This window comes from Struthio camelus, chromosome 7, assembly GCF_040807025.1.
Source record: "Struthio camelus isolate bStrCam1 chromosome 7, bStrCam1.hap1, whole genome shotgun sequence".
NCBI lineage: Eukaryota > Metazoa > Chordata > Aves > Struthioniformes > Struthionidae > Struthio > Struthio camelus.
Genome location: NC_090948.1, coordinates 34,625,208 through 34,650,626, shown reverse-complemented (window position 1 = coordinate 34,650,626; position 25,419 = coordinate 34,625,208).

Sequence of the window (25,419 nt, the reverse complement as noted above, 5' to 3'; positions counted from 1 at the left end):
ACTATAATAATAGCAACAATAGAAATGATACTCACGAGGTTACCAAACATAACACTGTAACCTTTGGGAGATGGGCAAATCACATTTACTTACTTAAAGGCTTTAGCATTTGTTTAGCATGCATGAGAAATATCTTGGTTTGGAATAAATGTCAATACTGACAATATGATAGTAGTAGACAAAATGCCTGCTACTCAGAATGAGGGCTCCACGCAGGATGCTGATTTAAGATTTGCCGTTGCTTGGCTTCATGCTTAAACTTTCCTACTAAAAATGGGCCATCTGGAAGAGGATGTTTAATCTTGCTTGAGAAATTACCTCTGGGAAAGTAGAAAAGGAAAAGAATGGCCTGAGTCAGAACTGATAGTGAACTGGAAGGAAATGATGGCGTGTGTCTCGTTGAGGGTTTTCTCATAAATGTGTATGTGTGTGGTTTATATACGTACGTATATCTGTGTATGTGTACATTATATATAAGCAGATAGGGAGCGATCTGAAAGGGAGGGCGCCGTGGAGGAGGGAATGGTATTGCGCTTTGCATTGGAATCCTGCTAACCTCCGGATTCCTAAGAACTATATCCTTGGTCGTTAACTTTTATGAAGTGCTGATTTCCCTTTTGGCTTCTGCCAGTCTATCAGCCCTGCAGCGAGGGCTCTCTTTCTGCACACAGCTGAGCCAAGTAATTACTCAGTGTGTTTCTCTCGTACAACGTTTTCTCACAACCCACCTTTCACCATCTACCTAATAGCTTTGCAGACAGCCTCTGTCTGTCTAACTGAATGACCACTAGCAACCAAGCTGTTCTTAAGAAGATGTAGCGTTTTTTTCTGCTAGGGCTTATAAAGTTTTTGATATGTTTAGTACGCATCTCATCAGGCATACGATGCAACACAAGCCGGCACAAAGCAGACAGCTGTTCTCAATGCCATGCATATATATTTTTTAATACCTTATGCTTGCAGCTTCTTCATTCATTATAAATTACCTGAAGCTTGTATCAAAAACATGCTGGTGGAAAAGTGCAGGCCAGTGATGACAGCGTTCTTTGCAGTCATTTTGAGCAGTTATTGTGCTGGTTTTTAAGAAATAAAATGGTTCTGAGAGGAGAAAATTTTGACTATTCCACGTTCGGTCTTTTCTGACTTTTTCTGGGAGAGCTCTTTATGACTTAATGCGTATACAGTCTGAAGTCTCAGACCAATTGAAAAGTCCATGTTAAGTGCTATGTAAACGTATAGGAAGAGAAAAGGATATTTCTATGAGCTTGCATTATATGCAGAGGAAAGGAGGTTCTGAACCCCTATTTTTGTAAGTGATTAAGGCACAGAGAAACAAAATCAGTTATTGACAGTTATCCAGGGACTCAATGAAAAAAAAAAAGGCAAAAAAACAGAACAGAAGATGGCACTCATCTCTAGAGTCCTTTGAGGGTGCCTTTCTCATCAAATCATGCTTTCTTCAGTTTGTGTAGCTTAAACTAAAACTTCCAAGTATTTGAAAGCATGAGTGCAGCACAGGGTTTGAAAGAGCAGTGGCTCGAGTTCAGCCCACCTCAGCTTAGGCACCAGGTGAAGGCACCCGTCGGGCACTTGGGCCGGTTAATGGAAAGACGCATTTCCGAGCGGTTCATCTCAGGGCGTGAGGTGGCCTGCCTCCTTCCCCGCAAAGTCAATAGGCCTCCTCTTCTTTTTGTCTCACCAGGAGGTTTAAAGTCCTGCTCAGATGGCAACCGGTATGACAGCAGGTAGAAAGAGAAGAAGAGTTGAAGGTAAGGAAGCCATCCTGGTGGCTACAGCATACAGAAATGTTTTGAATCTTCAACAGTTAATTATAAAGTTTTAACAGAACAGTTTTCTGTCGGGAAAATGATCAATAGCTTTTCATGAAACATTGCAAAGAAAGTGAAAAAGAGATTGAGAAAGTACATATATATATATATATATATATATAGCTTTAGAAAAAGGTATTTTTACTTAATGAGGGTTTGCTCTAGAAGAAATGAGGGAAATGAAAGAAGGGTATGTTTTCATACATAGAATGAAAATGAAACCCTTGGAAAATGGGTATTTAAACAATTTAAATATCTCTCCCACAGGTTTCATTTTTTAAAAAATTGCAATTAAATATTGTTTCCCATTTACTCCTTGAAAAATGAAAAAAATACCCTTTTTTAAGGCAGCACTATTTATGCACCTTAAGTGCTAAATTTGCCTCTGTAGCCTGAATGCTAAATCGCTGCACTGAAAATCATAATTTGGTTTGGGCTTTATGAATTTAGGAGGTGAGCAAAAAAATGTAGGACAGTTAAGACTGAAATGGACTCAAAAATCCCCCCTGTGATGTGTTGGATAGAGCCTTCTGCAGTACTTAAGACATAATAGGAGCCAATTTATACTCATTCTGGCCCATTTGAAGTGCATTGTTTCTATGCCCCCTCACTGTTCAATGTTGCTGTACGCTGTACGTGGCTAGCACGTTGTCCCGGCTTTCCTCTTGTAATACTGCAAGGCCACTATATCTGTGTGTATGTGTAATAGAGCAATGCATGAATGACTCCAAATGCACCAGTAAGTGTGAAAATACTGCTTTTTCTAAAAAGAGAGACATTTCTCCAAGTTGTATCAGACCAATTCCCAGAATAGAAGCATTTCAGCTCCTGCTGCTGCTGAAGACCTCAATCACAAAATATCTCTGTCTGGAGGTTCTCCTCTGCTTCCGCACCTAAAAATGCAGCACCTTGTTTTTGTCCATTGCCACGCTCTGTCCTGACACAAAGGGTAGGTAAACTGCCCTGGCGCTGGCTGTGGAGGAGCAGCAACCAGCGTACTGCTGCTCTGAGAAACCTGACAGGAAATTGTTCCCGCAGGGAAGGAATCCAGTGATGCTATAATCCTCCTGCAGTGGGAAGAAGCTAATATTTTAGGAAACTTCCTCCTTGATACAAACTTTATCCCCCTGTGTTGGAGGATTGTTTACACATATAATAAGAATAAATCCCATTTCTGTATCTAAAAAAAAAAAAAAAACTTTTATTTTCCCTCTGTGGGCTGTGAGAGCTGAAAATAAACCAAGCTGGCTGCCTCTGGAGATTTATTGAACTTCAAGTGCCCATGACTCCTTCCATGATTAAAATAAAGAAAAGAGTACCTCTCCAACTTGCTGCATGTGAGCCTGAAACAAGGTTCTCAATGCTGCTGCCTGGCAGGAGAGAGGAAGAATGGAAAGGCTATACCACCGCCAGTACGAAATACGGCTCTGTTTTACTTCCCACCTGTCGAGTGCTCAGTGGAGTCACTAGAAGAATATCTAAAAAATGGTATCTGCTTTCAAGAGGTCGCGTGTAAGAATTTGGAGTTAGCTGTGCAAACACTTTACAAAGACTGTCCATGCTCCAGAGAGAATGTGAATACTGTAGGTGCTGGGGATAGCAAATGCAGAAGCAAAGATGTTATTAACAGCTGTTATTTGGAATATAAAAGGAGAAAGCAACATGTATGGTGAGAGTCCTTCCCTCTAATTCTGGCAAGGATGGAAGAGAAAGGGCTTTACAGCTAAATGAATGGAGGTGAATAATGTGCTGGAAGCATTTCCAGGTGAAATGACCAGGGGTGCTCAGAAAGCCAAGCCAAGCCAAGCCAAGCCAAGCCAAGCCAAGCCAAGCCAAGCCAAGCCAAGCCAAGCCAAGCCAAGCCAAGCCAAGCCCTGAGCAGCCACTGAAGAGTTAATCCTGCTTCTCCACCCCCAAAGAGGGGTGGAAATCAGGATAAAATGTAGCAGCTGTGTGAGACCTCCTTAAATACACTGCTTGCCAGGCAGGGTACACCTATACAGCATGGGAATGGGGCCTGGGTTGGCTGTGAGCCTCTTTTTAAGCTTTGCTGCTTGTTCTTCTTTGTATCTCTGTCTTATTTTTTAAACATGAATCAGTTGCATTTCCTGCAGCCAGTAGAGTCTGAATCTCTTCTTCTGACTGGAGGCTGGCTGCAGTGGTGGTCTCCAGCTGCTTACAAGCCACTAATGAAATCTGTAAGCGTTTTTAAATTGTTTGAAGCTTTACGAATAGCAGAGGAGTGTCAAAACCATCCAACTAGGCTGAGGAAATAGAAATGTAGAGAGAATTTAAAAAGAGAGCAGGAAAGGGCTGCAGTTTGATATAAGAGCAGCAAGGGAGTGAGGGCAGTATGGTTTGAGTGTGGGTAGCCCACAGTTGTCAGTGGGTGGAGATGCCTGACAAGCAAGGTCTAATTTGCCTCATGCAAGTGTGTCTGCAGGTGCCTAGCTCTACGCACGGGACTGTCCCAATGTGAGGTTTCCAGTGAATAGTCAGCTAGTTCTAAAAAGCAATGTAGTAGTAAGGAGGGTGATGCCTACTTGCAGTTCCTGTTCAACTACTTTTTCTTCGTTTGGTGCAGCAGGAGACACCTTATTGAGAACCTAGAGGGAGCTGAGTGAAAAAGGACGGTGAAGATAAGATTTTTTTTTTTTTTTAAAGGGAAAGAATGACTCCCATTTCATGAGGTCTTAAGCTTTTTTTACTTTTCAGGAGAATACTATGTAGATTACTCGCAAAATATTTCTTGAAGGAATTTATAACCTGCCATCTCTTTCTGTATTTTATGCCTGTGTGCCTCATCCTGCCAACCTCTACCATGCAGAGTAGGACGCCCTACAATCCCCTGCAGCACGCTCTAGGGTTCATGGCCCAGAGGAGCTGAGCAGGGCAATGAGGGAGAGTGCCCTGTCCCCTCCCAGCTTCGCCACTACGGCTGATGCTGACAGGGAGCCGATGGGTGGCTACAGTTCAGTAAGCTGCTGCGGGAGCATGAATGATCTGGGTCGCTCCAAAGAGGTTACAGTGATTCCTCTTCTGTGTAGTCATGGCTGTAAAGTATGGCCATGGCTGGTTTGGGATTCATATGAAGCCTTGGAGCTGTTCAAAGAAAATAAGGACAGAGAGGGCAGATGAAACATTTATGGATTGTGAAGAGATGGTAGTAGTAATGGTGTGAGGATTTTCTTTGCTTTTTTTTTTTTTAAATTCTTGATCTTTAAACTACTATGCTTGATGAAGGGGAGAAAAGGAGGGTTGGGTAGGGAGCCAGATCCTGTGTCTAGTGAAGTGGATAATATCCATGATTGTAGATATCATCTATAAAAGCTGTGATCCAAGGGAGATGAGAAGAACTGGAAGAAAAAAAACAAGAGATGCTAGAACTGAGGTCTTCTCTCTCCCATTCCAGCCCAATTATTCAATTAAGTGAAAATGTGGCTTTTAACTCTCATCTCCTGTCTTTTGACTTTGAAAAATTGACTTCTAACAGACAATTGTAGGTCTCTAACAGGCAATATGATGCTCTCTTTTAACAGTTGATCCAATTCAGTCTTTTCTTGATAACAGGAGCCATTAGGCCATGAAATCAGATCACCTAGACTTGCCCATCTGCTGTGAGCCCGGATCTTTGGGTAAAGCATGTTCCACCCATCTGGAATTCATTTGAAGACATCAGATGTCTGCTAATTCTGTAAGTAGTTTCTTCTGGCTTTTGAATATGGGATAACACATCTATAGAATCTACTAGAAAACACATTAATCATATAGTGTGAAGGAGTCAGAATAATTAAACAAAATTCAGGTCTAGCTTCTTCCACTCTTTTTTTCGAAGTTTGTTGCCATAGCTACTGCAGTATAAGCCTGCTGAGTATATCCCCTTCTTTTTTCGTAATAAGGTGAGTATATCTTTAAAATAAAGCAACAGATCAATTATTTGGGGAGGGAGAAGTTGTCCTTTGTGCATCTGCGTTTCACTTGTGAGCTATTACTTAGAGTAGTGGTGCTCAACCATTAGCAGATAAGATCTACTTATTCTTCAAGAACAGAGAGCTAGAAAATAATTAGGTACATGTTAATGTAAAATACAGTGCAGAACAGTAGTGAACTTCAAAAGGGTAGAAATTCAGCATGGCAGAAATTCCCCTCAAAGACTTAGTTATTGAGATGAGCTACCTAAACACATGGTGGCTTCAAACTTTTGGCTCCCAGGAGCAACATAATGTTTCAGTTTCTGGACCTTAGAAGGGACTCAGAAGTTTGGACATCTCTGAAAATGCGTGCCTCTTAAATGAGGTTTAAACTTTTGACAAATATCTGGGATTGCTTCAATCTTCATTTGTACTGCTTATCGTATAATCTGATTTTTCTACTCTGAAACATCTCCAGAGTTAATTCTTGTATCGCATTATTGGCATTTCTTGAAAAGTCAATTTACATAAAGCATATTTTGCTTTAGTAAAAGAGCTTTTTCTTAGGTCAGACTGGAAGATGGAAGTTAATGATTACTTTGTTGGAAGTCAGGCATAACTTATCTCTGTCATGTCTGTCTAAATCAATATGGATTTCTGGCCTGGGAGTTCTTCTCTCTTCATATTGTTCCTCTTGTCACTTTGTCCTCTGCAGGACTTGGGTTTCCTTGAGTGAATTCCTTAGCAGCTCAGCGTAGCATGTGTTATGGCGTGTCTTAGCTGTGCTACATCCTGACTTTCTGTGTTTGGGGAGTTCCCTCCTGTCAAGAATTAGTTTGTCAACAATATGGCAAACAGTAGGTCCTGGCAAATATTTTCCTACAGTTGCTCTAATGATCGAACAGATGGATGTCTTATCTCAAGGAAATACCAAAAAAGACACATCTTGCTGTGCAGATCTGACATACCAAGATTACCGTTTTAGCCTGGAAATACCTCTCAAACCCGTGACTCACCCATGAGTGGATGATGTATACTGTTTATGATTTGTCTATGGCAAGCATTTTTTTCCCTGTCTAGTGTTTTTGAACTATGGTGGGGGCACTTTGAGTCATATTTTTGTCAGATTTTAAGTGTTCCTGAAAAAAACATAATTGTGTATGCATTATTTCTGACAGTTTGCCGTCCTCATAGCTGTTTGTATCCTTTATAGGAAAACCAGTTTCTATTAAAATAGCCCTGAGAAATGAGGAGGAAGAAAATAGGAGGTTAATCAGCCTCAAGACCGTTTTCTACAACTTCCTACTAGGCAATTTTCTGACAAGAAACAAAACAGTGATTAGGCAAAATACTTGCATGCAGATAATCCTGAGCATATGAAAAAACACATGTTGAAGCCAAAGCTCATGCCAGACTGTAGCTTATACTCTGCCTGAAACAAGGTATTTTAAATTGTTTGAAGTCCATAGGCTCACTCGCTGGCTTAGAGATATATGCATACTTCACTGGATCTGAACCTAATTAAGCAAGTTCAATCTTTTTTTTGCCCCCTGGCTTTTCTGGCTGACAGTGCTATAGTAATTCACGTGAACTCTCTCTCTTCAACTTTCACTCATTTCTAAAAAATGAGATAATTAGCTCTGCTTTCTAGTGTACTCTTTCAGCGTGGGTAGAATGGTTCTTCCTATGTTGTACAAAGACACAGAAAGACATTAAACTAAGGCTTAATGCAGCATTTTACATGTGGCATTTCACTTCGTATGTAATAATCAAAAAACAGTCTACAAGTGAAACGTCTGTAAACTTCTCAGTTATAATATTCTCAGTTCTGGTACTTGGCCTTCCTTAAGCTCGATCCAACAAATACACTGTTGGTTGACTGCCTAGGATACACTGCTGGGTAAATTTTTTTTTGTCCAGTGAAAGTATGGTCTGTCATACAAAAGCTAAATGTACCCTGTTGTCTGTTACTAGAAGTGAAAGGAAGGAAAATTTTGTGAAAATAGGAATAAGCACTTTTTATTTTTGTATTTTGGTGTGTGGGGATTGTTGCTGAAATGCTGTCTTAATGAACAAGCTTTAAGAGAAGACTTGTATGCTGTAATGGGACTGGGAAACATTATACTACAAATGCATGCACTTAGGCACACAAGTGCCCACCAACTTCTTACAAAGAAAAAAATACTTATTGGAATTAAATGAAATTTAATAGGAAACTCTCTGAATCATTCTAGAAAAGTTAGAGATTTTTTTCTAGTACCATTAGCTTTTTGAGGACACGGGTTATGGGGCCATATTTTGATTTCACCGATGTTAAAGCAATAAAATTGCTTCACTTCATTTCCATCTGCACTTTCCTTCTCTCAGACACTTTTTGCGCCTAGCATAACACGAATGGGATGGTTTCACATGCATCTGCTGCTTGAGATCCGGGCAGGAAGATAGGTTTAGCAACCCAGATCCCCTTTCCGCCTTCTCCCTCCCACTTTAGGCAGCATCTCTTTAGTTTTTTGGAGAGCTGTATCAGCTTTTCTGAGCTCCCTTTGGCTGGATGGAAGTCAGCACACAAAGGCTTTCATGGCAGATTCAGCTGTAATGTGACTTGAGAGGCCATGCTGCACTCTCAGGAGGACGGGGCTAATGGAAATCCAGCCAACTCAGAGAGTAGCTTGATGTAAAACACTTGTTCAGCACAAAATGATTTCGCATCACCTGCAAAGAGGACTGGAGAAGTATATGCATGACTGGTACAGAATGATTCTGGGGAAAAAAAGACAACTGTGTACCAAGGGCCCTCAAGGCACAATGCAACCACGCTCCTCCGTTTCTGCACACAAGCAGGTCCTGGCTGCAGTCAGCAATGCTGGTGCATTGTAAAGAAGTGTCTTTAATTTAGCACAGTATACTAATACATGCTTTGCAAAAGCTGCAATTTCACTGAAAAAGCTTTGAAGCCAACTGTAATGAGGAATTTTCTTTGTCAGCTCTCTTTGTGTTGTTCTGAAAGAAGCATTGTCTCACCGGAGAGCCCTTCAAGGAAGGCTCTTTGGGTCTGGAAAGGCAGGCTTTGGATCTGCATCTCTCTTCCTTTTCTAAAGAGGAGAGACCAGCACCCCCATTGCCTCTTTGACACAGCTCCCAGGGACGTCAGTATGAGCCACCTCCCAGCACTCCCAGGTGATGGTTGGTCCATGAGATGAAGAAACTCCTTTTGCGAGAGAGGATCTTAACAGGGATATCAGAGTAGACTTCTGCTATTTTATTTTTGCCTTCTCCTACAACATGAGATGGCCAGATAAACTTTTGGCTGTAGCATTTTGGCCAATGTTTTGCTCAAAATCTGTCCTTCAAGCAAAATATAATTGCTGTAATAACTTCTGTGTTCTGCCTGATCTAGTAGCATTAAGCCTTCTTGGCCGTATGAGAATAGACCAGTAATCTGTAGTAGATCTTCTCTAAGTGTTCGGTGTACATCACATACAGGGGTGGCACTTGTGCTTGTTTTTCAGCTCATTGTTCTTCTGAACTTTTCTATTACTTTTTGAAAGTCTTTAATTCTGTCTTACCCTTACTTGCTTTTCTTTCCTCCTCTAATCAGATTCTGAAATAGTGTGCTGCAAAGGGGGAGAAGACTTCCTCATCTTACAGATATGGGCTAGCACCACTGTCTTGAAAAATGGTACAGTTGGGGCACAGGGAAAGCAATGATGTTGCTTGGACAGGTGGAGAAATTTCCATGAGCTGTGCTTGGAAGGAGTAAGTTGTTCCAGCTAATAAGTACGCTAAATAAAAAGTGATTTCACTGTCTGTGTTAGATACTTTCTGGAGCCTAGTAAAAACACTTTTTGGACAGTCACACTAGACTTTTGTAATCAGACCTCTAGATGTTGAAGGTTTCAGCATATGTTTGATCTTTTTCTGGCTTTAAAAACAATTTACCTTGTCATGAACAGGACTTATTCTTTGGTGGCAAACAGCTACCCACCACCTTTCCTCCTTCCTTTAAGAGCTTGTTCATGGCGTACCATTCATGAAGGAAAGTCCTCAGGCAGGTGACCGAGGTAGGAAGGGGTAAAAAACAAAACAAAACAAAAAACCTGAAGTAATCAGGAATGAGGAACAAAGAAATCTGAAACTGTTTTCTAAAGGTGCAGTTAAAGTGGGAAAAATCATGAATTTAGCCATGTTGCAAGGGGGGAGTGACTGGAGTTGCAGGAGACAGCACAGCAGATGCATGTTGTCCAGAACTGAAAGCCAGCTGTCTAGAAAACATCACTAAAAAGACTTGGGAAAGATTACCCTGGTTACTACTACTTTTGATTGAAGAATATAGTGGATTCTTTCCTGTCCTTTGTTTCATGCATTGCTTGTAATTTAGTTACTCTTCATGGTGTTTTTTTTTTTTTTCTTCTGATTTTTTGCCACTGGATTATACATCCAGTATTTTCTCTTTTGGTTAGTTTTTTTTTGAACCTGGCAACTTCCTGTGATTTTCCTGTTTCTTTAAGGCATATTATGTATATGAATGCCCTGTCACTGTTCTTCCAACAAACAACTCTTTATGTAACGTTAGCACGTAGGTGTTTCTCTCACTTTTTCCATTGTTAAAAAAATCACACCATTTTGCTCTTCTATATTTGCTCTAGTTTCCTCACTTTTAAAATCTTTTTAGAGTCTCTGGATAGTAAGTATGAGCATTTACAGCCGTAATCTTGACCGTACGGCCCATAAAATATACCACGTTTCAACTGGCTGTTCAGAATTGATTGTGATATGTTTTCAGTGCTTCCCATCACAAGCACCCACTGCTTGTCCTTCTACCACTTCTCTTTCTCTAGAATTTTCCTGCAGCACCTCTCCTACATCCCTGCATGTCAGCTTCAATGCCGTGCTAGCCACTCTGGTGGCCAGATGGCCAGTGCAGGTCTTCCAACAGCTGACTCTGAAGCTTTGTGCATCCTTACTTGCAAGGTGCAATGTTTGTCTGTGTTAGCTACGTAGTCTCTCAGGCTCACAGTAAAGCCTGAAAACATGCAAAATATTGTCTGGTGTGATGGAAGATCGTGCCTCAGCCTGGTTGCCTGCGTGCACAAGACACATCAGCTCAAACGTAACTGAGCTCATTTACTTCTAAGAAAGTGAAGCTTTTTCAAATCAGCCTCTTTACCATCGCAGTCCAGAGCTTTAATATGAGAGAGCACTTCTTTTTTCAAGCATTTAAGATTAAGAAATTAAAAACAAAGTGTCTTTATGTGGTTAGCTATAGCTGGAGTTTTACAGAAGGAGGTACTTTCTTGGAAGAAGGTAGGTGGAAAAATTATAAGCTTGTTAAACACCTCAGTGACAAAGCCACTTGCATTTTAATAGTATCAGTCATCATGAACATGATGGAAAGAAGGATATTTGCAGGGTATAACTACAATGCTCTCTGGTTAGTCAGTGAGAAACAGCTTTTATCTGAGGTGTTCTGAATTGTTGTTTGGGAACCACCCCAATAACACAGGGAGTCTAGATGGGTTATTTGGGTACCTAAGATCACCGCCACCAACTGAGCAAGTGCTCCTTGATGTTTTCAGCAACAAAATACATTTGAATGGATGATTTTATGTGGGATGTTGGGATTTTTTAGCTGTGAAGTGATTTGTTATGTCATAGCAACATCCCAGGAGGCCCTCATCAATTTGGAGAGATACTGCTCACTTCATTATTATTATTTTGCTTGATTGTTTGCCATAAATTTAAGTTCTCTTTCTAAATGGCATGTCCCAACCTTTTCTTTTTGAATCCTGTAATGTTTTTTCAAGGCATTATGTTCTTTGAGCTTGCACATCTGTTAAATACTAAGTGTGATCAGTATATGCAGGAATAATGATGTACTGTCATCCCAGCAGAAGTGTAAAACAGTAATTGTTCTGTACCAACAACAGAATCACTGTTCATGTCTCAATTTCATTTACATGTATTAGCATGCTTTCTGTTTTTCCTTTTTTTCTTTTTAATGCAACAGAAGTGCCTCACATTAACAAAAATCCTTTTGTGGAACACAAAAAATCGTCTCTATCCATCCCCATGCTAGTTTCTGTTCAGAAGCTCACAGTAGTACGTGCCCAGAGGTAGTGACTGCAGACAATCTAGTAACCAGCACAATGACGTAAAGTCAGTAGCACGTTATGGAGGTGTGTGTTTGTCCCTGTACAGGTGTATTGCCTCTGTAAGAGATACAAAAGATTTTCTCGGTATGGGTGAGCTGCACAGATAAGAGATGGAGGTGTTTAGGAAGGCTATACTAAAACCTGTTCAAATCATTCTATCTTCTGATAATCTGTAGTGCTGGCAGTTGTCTAAATCAAAACAATGTGTGGCATGAGAAGGAAATATAAACCAACCGTGGCATTCATGCCAACACAGAAAAGAAGTGCAGCCTGTGGATTTCTTTTCACCAAAAACGTCGTGGAGAACTGAGCTAGGCATAAGGGCACTAACTGAGCCATCCTGAGGCAGAGGGGGCAGTCTCTCAAGCAAATCTACTTAGTTTTGAAAACTTACTGGAAGACAGGGATAGATACAGAACATGGATGCCTGTGGCAGTATCATGTGAACAGGCAGGAGAAATCCCGATAGGATGTTTGATTACTTGAGCCTATTGTTTTCCAAAGAATAGCAGCTTTGTACAAAGTAAAATCTTCTGAAGAGGGAACCAGGAACTGAGACAACCAGTAAGTGTATAAACATGAAAAATAGCCCTTTTGCAGGTAGGATTGCCGCACTGAAGAATAGGATCTTAATGGGCAATTTAGCACTAGAATAAGTCAACAGAATACCTGAAGAATGTGACCAAAACAGAACAGATACAAGTAAATTCCCATTAGCACCAGTTCTGACGTGTGCCTGGTACAGCCAAGAACTTGCACATGCGTGTATCAACGGCTGGCCATCACCCTCTCACAGCCGGCATGGCCTGCATCGCAAGCAGTGGGAGTGACCAGCCAAAGGGGAAGCACGTGGAAAGCCGCTGCAGTGCAGACTGCTGCTGCCAGGGGAGCAGCTAGAGCAGTGCCCCCTGCTCTGGCAACTGGAGAGTGTCCCCTGCTGCGGCAGCCGTGCAGGCAGGGTTGGTTCTGACTGCCGAACAAAATAAGGAAGAAAAGGAACAATGATATTTATATGACTGGTCTATCACGGTCTTGGCTGATGTTGAGACAAAAGTAAATTGCTTCTCAGAGATGAAAGATGGGAAAAGTCTAGCATGTGGCACAAATATCTTTTTCAGAGAAGTGATAGAGAGGCTGCTTGCTCAGCATAGCAGGGAATTGCACTTATAAGTGCAAGAGAAAACGTCGCAAGCTAGGTGCTGCGTGGCGCACACAGCACAAAGAATGTCGATGGAAAAAAGGAGATGAGCTTTTTCTAGATATGAGTGTGCTACAGCTCTACCTACCAGGCCGTTGCAAAATCAAGCCTGTACTTCACACCAGACTACCTGCTGTTAAGAATAAGTGAATGAAGTGATGGAGGGTAATGAAATGAAGGAACCTTTCAGAGGTGATGAGTGGCTACCTTAAGAAAGAAAAGTTAGATGTGAGCCAGACCTGTGAAAATCCTCAAAAGTAAAATGAAAGTAAAAATACAGGAATGACAGAATTTATCCAAACAAATGGCGCTTCTTTACAGAAGTATAAAAACTTAAATTTCTACCAGGTTTGATTTGATGACTGGGAGTCTATCTCATTGAGTTTCATTGGACAAAAAGAATAAAGAGAGTTTATCACTTTCAAAATTTTGTTTTCAGAAGATGGCATTTGAAGAGAACATCTTTTGGTATCTCTTCTGCACCAGGCACCAGGGATATTCCAGAAATTACACCATTTTTGCATAAGGCGGGCTCAGAAGAGAGCACAAGGCAGAACTACCTGCATGGCTGTAGAGGAAGGGAACTTGATTGTAAAAATGAACTGCAGAAAAATGAAGTCAGTGCTGAGCAAATGAATTACTTGGGTCACATCTTAGAGAGAGGAGTCGTTAGACTGGATCTGAACAAACTGAGAATAGATTAATTAAAAACAACCACCTATTCTTTCTGAGCTTTGGAAATCCAATCTGCTATCAATGTTATTCTAGATAAGTAGAAATCACAGCACTTCTGTAACGAATTGAGGAGAAGGAGTTGTGTGGGGGATTTTTAAGGAGTAGCACTAAAACAAGGTTAGATGACAAAACGCTAAAAATTAATGTTTCAGGAGTAGCAGCTGGAGAAGTATTCCTGCAAGAAGGCTCACTGGTGGCGTTTGGCTCAAGAGTGCTGATGTCAGCTCTGCTATGCTTGGGTGTTGTTGCTAGATGTCAGAACAGAATACACCCCTGCAGGAGGGGGTGTGTTGTGTGGCCACACAGTTAAAATATCACAGAACTCATGCAAATATTCTCAACAAATGACGAACTTTTGCATCATTGAGATTTCTGTGTTGGACCTCAATGCCACGAAGCTGAGGCTTAAGGTGTAATATTGTCCTGAAGACAATTTGCAGTAGCAGATCAGCATTTGCTGAGGTTTCAGAGAGGTTGAAATAAAACAAACAAGAACAAAAGATAAAACCTGGAAGACTCAGAGGAACAGGTGAACGAGATATGACAGTGACTGTTTTGTATAAAGATGTTATCAGAAATAGCATAAGAAATGGAATAATTATCTATGCAATTACTCTGAAAGCAGTGATGCAGTCAAGGTTGCCTATAATGAGCTCAGATCAAGGTAATACACATCAGATGCGTATTCATTATGGCTAGTGGATCTGAATATACCCCTGAAAAATTTCATAGATGTTTCAAAGGTTTGCAGTTCATCCCTCCGTGGGCTAGTAGAAAAATAATCACGCAGTCCGTGAAGCAGATTCTAAACGAGGGTAGAGGAGGTGTTCAAAACCTCTTGGCTTTCCAGAGCGCCCAAACCTCACGTGTGCGGTCCGATTTTCACCCACGTAGACATGATGAGCATGATGCCCCGATCAGTAATATCTGCAAGCATCTCTCCTGATTCCTAGCATTACAGATAATGGCAAAATGAAAGGGTGTTGAATGGAGGAAGGCAGCAAAGATCCTGCTATAAAAAAATGCCATCACATGGAAATCTTTCAAAAGAAACTTCAGAATAGGGCTGGGAAGCTCACATTGCTGGGGTTCAGTAACTGAGCAGCCAAGGTCACATGAAGGTAGATGGGGAAGGAGCATTTATCTAAGCGACATGTCAGACACCTGAGGATTGCTCCTATTAGCTCAGCCACACCGGATGGCGAAAATACTGGCCGAAGCTGCTGAAACAGCCACTCAAGAGAGCGCTCACTGTGATCCCAAGAAACCATTAGCCACCACCCACTGCTCGGAGAGAAGACGCTATGCAGTTACAACTGCCACCACGCAAGCACCAGATGTCACTAATGGCTATGTGCCCAAGCACAAAAAGCATCGCTCCCTGTGCAGAGCCCGGAGAAGCCAAGCCCAGAGCGTGAAAGTGCTGCGATGCTGCCCCGTGAGATTAATATGCAGCTTCATTAGAAATGGCACCTCCTACCTGCCTGTGTGCTGGGAGTGGATGTGCTGTGCTTATGCCTACTGTGATAACTCAAAATGAATGTAATCAGGTCCGCAGTTTTCTGCCTGAGCTTTAGATCAGCCCTATTTTGTTTGGTAGCCTGGTGTCAGCTTGCTAAGCATGCTTGAGCATCCTGTGAGTTCCCACCCAGTTATTTTTCCCAACGCTCATCCTCACCCACAGGCAGGAAAGGCAGCTTTCCTGCAGGGGAGAGGATTCACAGCCCAGCGAGCGATCTCTTGAAACGGCTGCGCTTCTTCACTAGCAGCCCTTGTGCACCAAGAGTCCTTCCCAGTCAGTTGCAAACTCCTGGAGTCCCTTTCTGCAATGACTTCAAGTTAATGTATGCTTGCAAAGCAAATTTGGTAAAATGGAAGGTAAATAAAAACAATGATAATGAAGAGACCATAGCATCCGTAATAATGAAGATGCTGCTCTCAGGAAGAGCAAGAATTTTTTTTTACTGAAGAAGAAATTTTGTTCAAAGAGGTGCTGTGTATATCAATGTTTGTCAGACTTTGGCAGGGGATTTAATGTCATTCTTCACATGGTGATGTCTAGGAAAGCAAGTACTTTCATTAGGGATAGTTCTAAGAGGTAGGGGGTGAAGCGTAGATGAGACGCTTGAGTTACGAAGGTTCAGATGTTTCTAAGCTCTTAGGGCTTCAGTTAATAGACTTATGAATATTTATTGATAGCCTAATAGATAAAAATGAAAATTTAGTTGCTTCACCATGGACAAATTTAATTTGAAAGATCTACCTCTCCACCTCCTCCTTCTCTGCCATGGACTTTCATTTACACATATTGAAATCAGCCCAAGCATAAATAAATACGTAAATAAAAGGGCTTTCCGTGTAACGTATGTACCAGATGCAGAAGCAGCAGTGTGTAATAGGAGCAGAGGGAACCTTTGGAGGTTACCCCGTTACACGAGGCTGGCTGCAGGGAGGGAGGGATTTCTGAGCGCTCTCTTGGCCAGCTAGTGCTGAGAGGTTCAAAAATTAGGTTTAAAGGAGAAGGGAACTGTCAAGAAGGCAGTGGAAGGGCCTGGTTAATGGTGTCGGTGGCAGGCTGCTCTGCGAGTGCCACAGTCAAGCAAGGAGAGGGGCTGAGAGGTGGAGGCTAGACCCATGAAGAGAGACGGGAGACCCCGGCAGCTGAAATGTGTTTAACCTCTGGATTTAGGATCCCTCTACCCTGTCTTCCGTTCCTTCCATTTTTGTTCATCGTGAGCTAATGCTGTGATGTGGCAGGCTCCTACTGTCTTTTTTCTTGCCTGGCCTTTGAAGAAAAGTATTCTCACCTACTGAAATGCTTCTAAATGGATAAGTCCCTATTTTCAAGTTAGCGCTCACAAAATTTTCCAGAGGGTAAATTTTCCGGTTCTGTAAACTGAGGCTTTTTACAGGTAGATACAGTTTGGGTACAGTAACAAAGGACACCTATAACGTTCATGGGAGCAGGCTGCAGTCTTGACTTGGAGCAAGTGTTAACAGTTTTGCCTTTTCCCTAATGTATTTCTTTCATATTCATGCTTATTTCAGTATCACCATTCTTCTATGAGAAAATCAGTCTGTCTGTTGGCTCAGCTGTAGTTCCATAGTTACTCAAAGTCACAGAAGTTTGCGGCGTTCAGCATCTGCTCCTAACCAATTCGTGTTGCGTCTCTGAGCCGTTGTATAACACAGTAACTGAGCTAACTGCCTCGTGCCCTTTCTTTTAAGCTCTGCCTCTGCCAAATAAACATAATACTAATGGCAACCTACTTCAAGATAGTACCCGTAGTTTCAAATATCAATAACTACACTATTAAGAAAAGTTATTAGTCACGTCCAATTACACATGCTTTGAGATGTGCAGTTTGGGGAGCCTTTATGTTTCTCTTTCACCAGCAGCACTGTTACTGTCAGAAGATGATTCTGTTGGTTGAATTTCTGTCATTTCTTGGGGCTCAGTTGTCTTAGTTTTACACGATTTTTTTCTAGCTCAGACTTTCTCTGACGTTCAGCTCGTTATCTGCATGTACCTCCCTTCTCAGATTTCTTTTTCTAGGGCTTGTGTAGGGTGGTCACAGAATATGACTGCAGAACTGTCGTGCAAGATATCTCCAGTCCTTTCAACCGCTGTTTCCCCTTCTAATTGTTCGTAGCATCATTTTCATCTAGTCTCTTGGCTAGCGGTGTTACCTGCAGCACAGGCTATTCCCATTTCTGTGGATCCTGACTCTGAGCTCTGCAAATAGCTTACTTGTGAGCAAACTCCAATCGCTTCATAAAGGCTTAATTCAGAGCCCTCTGTTCATGGCTCTGAATGCTCCATCTCTAAGTCCAAAAGCATGGGCAAGTTTCTTGTTAGGGAATTGGGTATGCTTTCAAATTCCTAAGACAGGTTCCTCAACTTCAAAAATCCTTCCCGATTTTTTTCACCCTTACTACTCCTACTCTACAAAACAAACAACAAAAAAACTTGTATGTTTTATTTTCAAGTAGAGTTAGTCCTCTGTATGGTAGTAGGATAGTACAATAGTATGGTCTTAAGTTAGGTATAAAAATATGAAGTCCTTTAATGAAGGTGGCTTCTACCATTTTCCTTTTCACTGCCATGAAGTCTGCTCTGCAGGCCCTGTAGAGGTGTTTAACCTTCTCTAGTCACTAGCCACTTGCTGGAGCATTTTTCTTTTTCTTTTTTTTTTTTTTTTCCCCCTCCCTAGCTTTGGCAAAGCTTTTAACTGTTCTGGGTATTTTTGTTTGTTTGTTTCCATTTGGAGTGTTTTCCTCTGTTTTACTCCCAGTAATAGAGCCAAAGTGCCTAACAGAGGTCGTCTTCATTGAGTGTCTGATCAGCAATGTGTAACAAGAACCTTTCTACAGCAAAATAACCAGTTCCAACTGCCTTTTGCCAGGGTCATTTGAAGCACAATTCTGTACAGCTGGCACGGTGACTTTGGGAAAGAGATAAGGCCAAAACCGTAAGGGAATTACAGGGCCTGGAAGGCTTTACAGAGGCAAGCAGTGGTTCTGCTCGAGACTAAAGAGCTAATAGACTCCATGGGAAGCTTATAGGTCCTCCAGCAGAGAGTGACCTTGCAGAATTGTCACTCTATTGGTGACCCAAAGTCATTCATCAGCTCAGCATGTCTTTGTACAGAGTTTCTTCGCAGCATCTTCACACTGGTGCTGATTTAGCTGAATAGCTGAAAAGGTCTGGTGTCCCCCTTATAAATACCACCTTCGTACTTGCAGCTTCCTAGACTGACTTTAAAAAATTGTTTTTCTTCCCCTGCATGGGCAGCCTTATTCTCCAAACTGACTCGTGTCCTCAGCTTCTGAGAACCGGGATCCCAAATCTGACGTGAAGCCAAAGCAGAGTCAGTCTTATCTCAGGTCGCCAGAACTTTGTAGATGCTCTCCCGCAGGTGCATCACTGGCTTTGGGCCCTCTTGAGAATAGCTCCTAGACCCTGTAGGTCCCAAGCACTGACAAGAAGGTGCTTTTTCATTGAGGGAGAAAAAAAAGCCCAGTAGCCTCAGCTGAACACCCAAGGACTGAAATGATATCAATACAGATTGCCTTCCAGAGAAGGGCTGAGACATATTGGCAAGAGAACGTGCAGAAACCTGGCTTGTAATGGTATAGCTTGGCTTGTGCAGTGCTTGTATTGCAGGCCCGTTTTCTGTTTAGGACTCTCTGATGCTGCTAGTTATATTTTTTTGTATTTATTTTTATTTTTTGAAGAAGACATTTGTTTGTATGTGTGAATTGCTAATGTGAGCATTAGTTCATTATACTACAGATGGTCTACAATATCTGTTGCACCTCCCCTAATTCATAACCTGGAGAGGATTGGAACCCATGACCTTGGGCCAGCCCTTAGAAAATAGCTGTCTTGAAATGGAGTTTGAACGGGAATCTTTTGACCAAATTGCTTGCATTGCCACAGGAGTTCTTTAGTTTTTAGTCCTCTTGGTTTTATCCTGTCACTTCTCATTGTTTTCTTTCGCTCTGATGGAAAAAAGGAGATGCATGTTTTCTTTGTAATTAAAAAAAAAAAAAAAGGGACAAATCTATTAAAGATGACTCAATTGCCTTATTGTGAAACAGCTTAAAATCCTTTGACGTTTAACAGTGTTTACAAAGAGTAGTATTAGCAAGTAAATATTTTTGACTAGCATAATTAATTCCACAAAACTGAAATTTGATGAAAAATCAACTTCTGTTCTGCTATTTAACAAAATAATTATTCAGCTGTAATTAGTTACTCATGCCATTGGTAATTACTTAAATAAGAGGGAACAATAGTCCTTTTAGGAAAAGTATGAAAAGACATGGTGTTTCTCTGCTCTTCCAGTATTCCACTCCCCAAAATATTGGTTTCCTACAATTCCACATTGCAAGAAAACATTTTAAGCTTGGAATCTGCATGCAGTCAAAGGGAAAAAGGTTGATTAATAAATTAGTAGCGTTATGAATATTTGAGTTGGTCGCACTCATGGAGCATCCTTGTGGGTCACTGTCACCCTGGCTAAAAAATTATGTTTCTCTGTGACACACAAGTACTGTGAGAAATGGATGTGGGCATGACTTTCCGAGCACTGATTATTGTTCTGTACGTGGAAATAGAGGAAGACTGAAATGAGGATAAAGAACGTTTTCTGTTAAATTATAAAACAGGAGCAGGCTGTATGAACTGCCCTCCTGTAATTTTCATTGTATACATAGTAATGAGATAATGAATGTTAATTCCCTTGAATCAGTCAGGAGTGTATTTAAAACATTGAACTGACTTCTTTCTTCTGTGGGCGACATTTCTAAAGATTCCACATATTTTTTCAAATCTTACCCTTCTGGAGGAATATGTCCAGGATGTCACTTGTAAACTCAACCTGCTCTCAGAAATAATACTTTTGAGATTAAGAACGTCCTTTCACCTAAGAAGCTCCAAGTAATTTACAAACATGACTATTTCTAGGGTGTGAAAGTATTACTACATCACCTGGAGCAGTCTGAGGAGCTAGCAACTTACATTGGTCACCACTTCCAAACCAGTGCTGTTTTCTGCTGTGTAGATGGAACTATCTATTTTTCAAATTAAAGAGAAACTCAGCATAAGAAACCAGTGTCCAGGGATACACACAGGTTGCTCTCTGGGGCTCCAACACAAATTCAGAACACCACCAAGAAAGTGACAATCACTCTAAGCTCTTAAGGTAGGATTATAAGAAGCCAGAAACCCAGGTTCACATCCCAAAGGAATTTGTGAGGGGATCCAAACTCATCTCGTGCCCCATTCCGCATCACCGAGCACCCTAGGCTCGCTATGAAGCGTAGCCGCGTGCCGCCTTGTTTGAATATGGTCTGGGGCAGCTTAGCCACAGCTCTCCAGTACTCCCTGGGTCCCCACTCCAGCCTCGTTCCTTATTTGTCAGTATCCCACAACATTGGTTGAGTAATTCTTCTGTAACTGTGGTTGCAGAACCATGGTCTATCTATTTCATAGAAAATTGAAAAACATTAATAGTTTTCTTTTATGTGTAAATAATTGAGAGCTAATTAGGTAATAAAGGGCTATAATTCCATGTGGAGGGATTTGGGTGGCACTGAAAACACTAAGGGCAGAGCTGCAGGATTTTTTTCATTGTTACTAGATGAAAGAGTCTCGAGGCAATTTTCTTTATACTGAATATTGTGTTTTTACTAATACAGTGTTAGAATCTATAGGCAGTCTATTCGTGCTTCCGTTGCCATGCCATACTAATTATACAACAAGCGCAAGGCTTGTCATTGCCAGTAATGCCCGTGCAGGAAAGGAACTTCTGCAATAGAATTGTATATGTTTTAGCCTCACTGCAAGGGAACTAGCCATTATCTTTTTAAGTCTCTCTCTCCAAGGCTGGCAGGTTTTTTACCCTTCTTCCCTAAAGCTACATATATTGCACCTTCTATATTAGTTAAAGACATGCATAATTCAAAAGGTATTATTAGAAAATTGAATATAAACACTTTAGGATAACTGTATCATGAGTACTGAAGCTGTTATTGTAACAACATGAAGCTGTGTTCAGTCTGCATGTAATATTATTGCTTTAAACAAAAGAAACAGGCTTTTAGAGCTGGTTAGATCTGGGACTTTCTGTAGGAACAAAGCAGTTTCACAGCAGTATTGTAGCCAGATAGTGAAAAATGTGTTCAAGTGAGTTTCTAGATGATGGAAAAAATAGCTAGCAGTATATGTAGACGGTGTCTAGTGTGATGTGTCTCAAAAGGGAGACACACGTACAAGCGAGCTTCTGGACCACCCAGCTATTTGCTTCTGGGAGGAGGTTTTCTCTTTGTTAGATGCTTTGCCTTGCCCTTTGTTTTTAAAAGCTCTCAGGTTAATCCTGACGCAAAATGGGCAAGCCTGTTAATTGCCATAACATTTCACAGAATGGGAAACCCATTTCCCATAAACCTTTGTTAGGCAAGCCTTCTCTTCATAGCAGAAGTTTACCTTTCACACCTATTGACAGGTCCCAGTTTGACAAAACAAGTTGAACAACTCCCTCCCTACAACGAGCAAAACTATTACTGGGATTCGAATCAACGCTTTAAGCTGAAGGCCTATGGAATTGCACAGGAGTTTATCACCACCAGGAAGGGTGATAGATTCCTCTACATGTAGAAAGTAATAGATAATGGACCAAGTAACATAGGGATGATTTGTTTTGTTCACAGTAAGTAAAAGCCAAATTTCATTTTAATTTTTAGATGAGAGGCAGCACCACGCAGAGGCACAGCTGCAAAGCTCAGACTTCTGCTGCTCCGTATTGGGACCCCAATGAAGCAGAACATTAATCTGTATAGCAAACAAATGACTATCATTTACATAATTACGTTTAGTCACAACTTATAGCATATTCATAAGCGCATGAGTGAGAATGATGAATTTGCTATATAAAGGATAGAAATAGTGGAGCGGCTTGGGCCTGACCAGAACAGGATGAGTAGCAGAGAGAAATGATTTGCCAACAGATTAGAAAACTAAGATTTCTGATCTGATCTGTTCATGTCCAGCCATCAGTTATTTGTTCTTCCTTGTCTATTCTACAGCGGGTTTTATTTCTGTCAGTGGTTGTGGATCAAAGCTTCATTTGTATAAATGTGTGGTAATTGTTACAGTGACCGTTGGGGAAAAATAGTGCAAAAATCTCTATAGAAATAACACTCGTAATTTACTTGGAAATGAAAGAAGGTAGACTGAGGGAGGATTGCATGTGAGAGCGCAGGTCAAACTGGGAAGCGATCACCCCACTGAATGCTATAGGCGGTGACATTTCTACCAGTTCCATCTTACTTTCCTTATTTCACATCAGTTCCTTTAATTTCACCATTTTTTTTCACTTCTGGATATCCATCTTAGGGATTTTTCATGAGTAATTTAAACTGTTTCTCTCAGAGGTTAAGATTTTTCACATAAACATGTTACAGCAGCAGCTTTATCATTCTGAAGAACGTGCAGTGACAACTCAGGTTTTGGAGGAAAGAACAAATAAAGGCATGAAGTGAAAAGCACCCGGTCTGATATAATCAATTAACTCTAAAACAAAAGGGCATGATTCAAATAAAGTCATTCTTACGTTTTCTCCTGGGAGTGATAACTCTGACAGATAACCCTATGCAGAGAGCAATCAGCCTCCTGTTTGCATTTTCTTTTTTTTCTTTTCTTTTTTTTTAAATCTAGTGCTCTGGCAACTCGCTGAGGGGATTGCCAACACCTCAGAGAGCAGTGGATTAAGACTGCTCTTGGAGCAGTGGATGGAGACTTTGGTCCTCTCTTGTGGCTTTGTCAGGAGCTGACAAGGGAGTCTGAGATTGCATGTTGAGTCTTGGAGAAGGATTTGGGGCGGCTCGGTGGTAGCATAGGAAAGGGAAGACCTTTCGAATAAATAATCCTGTATTGACTGAGAAATACTTAAAGACTGTGGGGCATACTACAGTGTGTTGGTTCAAGCTGTACATCGTTTCTCGTACCTGCTTTACAAATCACTGAAGAGCCCCAGATGTTAATGCACCCTCCCCGCTTGTGTTGCATTTAAACAGGAGATGAGCAAGAGAGATGGCCGTTTTTCTTCTGAATCAAAACCTTAGTCCTGAACCTGAATTCATTTTTGGGAAGGTTATTGACAGTGCTCGTATTCCCATTACCTATAGCTAGCTACTTTCTTGCATCCTTTTCTTGCTGAAGTATGTGACGATGCTACGTTTGAAAGGAATGGAGTCAAAGAGCTCCCAAAGATAACTTTTAATGCAGTTTCAATGTTCATGTTAAGTTCTCACCCATTTTATAAAAGTTTATTTAAATGTGATAGTTTTTCTGTGTAATTTTCATGAAACTGTTGTAGTCTCCATAAAACCCAATTAGATGTATCACAACTGCACTTGACATAACTTTTTCTGTTTTCTGAGGTTTAAAAATCCCAGAAGTCTTCTTTCATGCATTCTTAAGTACCACTTTAAAAAAAAAAACAACAATATGTCTTGGGAGGAGAAACTATTCCTCAATTAAATTTTTGTTTTTGTCCTGGAAACTAGATTTGCTTTTCTCCCTAAGAAGTCCAGTGCAACAATAGACACACACTAAATTTAAAAGGCACATCTTGGAAATGAGTTTGCAAACCACTTACATTTCGGGTCATCAGTATACTCATTTTTAAAATCGAGACATTTATTCTGTTAGGGAACACAGAGGCTGGTGAGAGGTTCTGTGACCAGGGGACTACCCTTGAGACTCTTGACTCCAGTAGCTGAGACTTCAGCTTTTTTACCTAAATAAGTCTTTCACCTTTGTGCAACTTTTGTTACCTCTATTGCAGACCTTGTCCTATAATCTAGTTTTATGCAAAATAGCATATTATTTTTATTTTGCTTGAGCTATCTTCTGTTAACTTACTTTGTTATTGATCTCTAGCCCCAGGCAACAAAGGAAGCAAGTAGTTATACGCTGTGCTGCTATAGTCGTCTTTAACTTCATTTCTTTAAATGAGGCTGTGTCCATTGATGCTGAAGGGTTCGAGCCTGTGCTGCTGGGTTTCTGTAGGTGGCTCCTCCCTTAGCCTCGGGGTTCGTTTTGACCTTTGGAACTACAGTGGTTGAGTCCTCCTGAAAACCTGGCTCACCAGCTGACTGAGGCATCTCAGATTTGAAGCGTCAGAGAAGAATTAAAATGGTGAAATTTCAGAACAAGCTTTGGAGGGATGTTTTCCTTAATTTAGTTCTGGATAAGAGATGCTCAATCGCAGAGAGCTTCTGGCTTTCCTTTTTGAATATTGTCCCAAATAGGTTAGGGCCAATATTTCTAAAAGTCCAGTCTTGGTAAAACTTGAAAAGAAATTCATTGGAAGACATCTATTCTCTACTAAAATACTCAACCAGTCCTTCCAGTCATACATGACTGATACCATGATATTTTAGATAGAGAAAATCAATAGAGAGAATTCAGGAACACCAGTAAAGATCAGAGCTTTAGAAAACATGAGATACAAGAAAAACTCAAATAGTGAAAATAAAATAGATAAAGGTAGAGAAGAAGGCTGCTGTAAAGAGGAAAACCTGTATGGAGAGAATAGTTATATTCTAGGAAAAGATTGCCTAGAGGAAATAGTTGAAACTTCGCCTCTGAAAGCACTCTTAGGAAGGGTTAGATTAACTCCTAGCAAACTTATTAAATTCCATACCTTCACTCTCAGTCTACTATGGTCATGATAGCAATATGCTTTTCCCCACACCTTCACTTCAGTTTGTTATGGACACCTTAACCTCATGACAGCAATTGTGCTTTTGTGAGTGTGTGAGGTGCTTAATGCCTTGCAGGCGGAGCTGAACTTGGTCCTCAGAAAAATGGTTTAAATGTGAAACCTCCTTGTGAAAGGGGAAGGGATGAGACTGCAGACTTCTGTATGCAAAGAGAACAAATATAATAGAGATTGATGAAATGTGTCTGGCTAGAAGAGAACATGAAGGCTTTACTCAAGAGTGCCCTACCATGGCATGTTGAATTCAGAGAACTCTAGAACCATAGACAAAATAAGTATGTTGCAAATAAATTTTGGTAT